Source organism: Physeter macrocephalus, chromosome 6 (assembly GCF_002837175.3).
Source record: "Physeter macrocephalus isolate SW-GA chromosome 6, ASM283717v5, whole genome shotgun sequence".
Classification (NCBI taxonomy): domain Eukaryota; kingdom Metazoa; phylum Chordata; class Mammalia; order Artiodactyla; family Physeteridae; genus Physeter; species Physeter macrocephalus.
Window position 1 is genome coordinate 74,850,882 of NC_041219.1, and position 2,508 is coordinate 74,853,389.

The window sequence follows — 2,508 nt, forward strand, 5'->3', positions numbered from 1 at the left end:
TCTTGATTACTGTAGCTTTGTAGTATAGTCTGAAGTCAGGGAGCCTGATTTCTCCAGCTCCGTTTTTCTTTCTCAAGATTGCTTTGGCTATTCGGGGTCTTTTGTGTTTCCCAACAAATTGTGAAAATTTTTGTTCTAGTTCCATGAAAAATGCCATTGGTAGTTTAATAGGGATTTCATTGAATCTGTAGATTGCTTTGGGTAGTAGAGTCATTTTCACAATGTTGATTCTTCCAATCCAAGAACATGGTATATCTCTCCATCTATTTGTATCATCTTTAATTTCTTTCGTCAGGGTCTTATAATTTTCTGCATACAGGTCTTTTGTCTCCTTTGGTAGGTTTATTCCTAGGTATTTTATTCTTTCTGTTGCAATGGTAAATGGGAGTGTTTCCTTAACTTTTCTTTCAGATTTTTCATCATTAGTGTATAGGAATGTAAGAGATTTCTGTGCATTAATTTTGTATCCTGCTACTTTACCAAATTCATTGATTAGCTCTAGTAGTTTTTTGATGGTATCTTTAGGATTCTCTATGTATAGTATCGTGTCATCTGCAAAGTGTGACAGTTTTACTTCTTCTTTTCCAGTTTGTATTCCTTTTATTTCTTTTTTCTCTCTGATTTGTGGTAGCTAGGACTTACAATACTATGTTGAGTAATAGTGGTGAGAGTGGACAGCCTTGTATTGTTCCTGATCTTAGTGGAAATGGTTTCAGGTTTCCACCATTGAGAACGGTGTTTGCTGTGGGTTTGCCATATATGGCCTTTTTATATTGAGGTAAGTTCCCTCTAGGCCTACTTTCTGGAGGGTTTTTTATCATAAATCGGTGTTGAATCTTGTCGAAAGCTTCTTCTGCATCTATTGAGATGATCATATGGTTTTTCTCCTTCAATTTGTTAATATGGTATATCACATTGATTGATTTGTGTATATTGAAGAATCCCTGCATTCTTTGGATAAACCCTACTTGATCATGGTGTATGGTCCTTTTAATGTGCTGTTGCATTTTGTTTGCTAATATTTTGTTGAGGATTCTTACATCTATGTTCATCCGAGATATTGGCCTAGTTTTCTTTCTTTGTGACATCTTTGTCTGGTTTTGGTATCAGGGTGATGGTGGCCTCATAAAATGAGTTTGGGAGTGTTCCTCCCTCTGCTATATTTTGGAAGAGTTTGAGAAGCGTAGGTGTTAACTGTTCTCTAAATGTTTGATAGAATCACCTCTGAAACCATATGGTCCTTGGCTTCTGTTTGTTGGAAAATTTTTAATCACAGTCTCAATTTCAGTGCTTGTGATTGGTCTGTTTATATTTTCTATTTTTTCCTGGTTCAGTCCCGGAAGGTTGTGCATTTCTAAAAATTTGTCCATTTCTTCCAGGTTGTCCATTTTTTTGGCATATAGTGCTTGTAGTAATCTCTCAAAGTCCTTTGTATTTCTACAGTGTCAGTTGTTACTTCTCCTTTTTCATTTCTAATTCTGTTGATCTGAGTCTTCTCCCTTTTTTTCTGATGAGTCTGGCTAATGGTTTATCAATTTTGTTTACCTTCTCAAAGAACCAGCTTTTGTTTGTATTGATCTTTGCTATTGTTTCCTTCATTTCTTTTTCATTTGTTTCTGATCTGAACTTTATGATTTCTTCCCTTCTGCTAACTTTGGGGTTTTTTCTTCTTCTTTCTGTAATTGCCTTAGGTGTAAGGTTAGGTTGTTTATTTGAGATGTTTCTTGTTACTTAACGCTAGGATCGTATTGCTATAAACTTCCCTCTTACAACTGCTTTTGCTGTATCCCGTAGGTTTTGCGTCGTAGTGTTTTCATTGTCATTTCTTTCTAGGTATTTTTGATTTCCTCTTTGATTTCTTCAGTGATCTCTTGGTTATTAAGCAGTGTATTGTTTAGCCTCCATGTGTTTGTATTTTTTACAGATTTTTTCCTGTAATTGATACCTAGTCTCATAGCATTATGATCGGAATTTCTTTTTCATTTATTTCTGATCTGATCTTTATGATTTCTTTCCTTCTGCTAACTTTGGGATTTTTTTGGTTTTTCTTTCTCTCATTGCTTTAGGTGTAAGGTTAGGTTGTTTATTTGAGTTGTTTCTTGTTTCTTGAGGTAGGATTGTATTGCTATAAACTTCTCCCTTAGAACTGCTTTTGCTGCATCCCACAGGTTTTGGGTCGTCGTGTTTTCATTATCATTTGTTTCTAGCTATTTTTTGATATCCTCTTTGATTTCTTCAGTGATTATTTAGTAATGTATTGTTTACCCTTCATGTATTTGTATTTTTTACAGATTTTTTCCTGTAATTGATACCTAGTCTCATAGCATTGTGGTCAGAAAAGATACTTGATACAATTTCAATTTTTAAAAATTTACCAAGCCTTGATTTGTGATCCAAGATATGATCTATCCTCGAGAATGTTCCATGAGCACTTGTGAAGAAAGTGTAGTCTGCTGTTTTTGGATGGAATATCCTATACATATCAATTAAGTCCATCTTGTTTAATGT

At 34.5% G+C, this 2,508-nt stretch overlaps 1 protein-coding gene across 13 annotated transcripts in view; it reads left to right on the top strand.

The window, feature by feature from the left end:
- Nucleotides 1–2,508, top strand: part of PPFIBP1 (PPFIA binding protein 1) — a 189,179-nt gene that overhangs the window by 160,916 nt on the left and 25,755 nt on the right. The window lies entirely within an intron of this gene.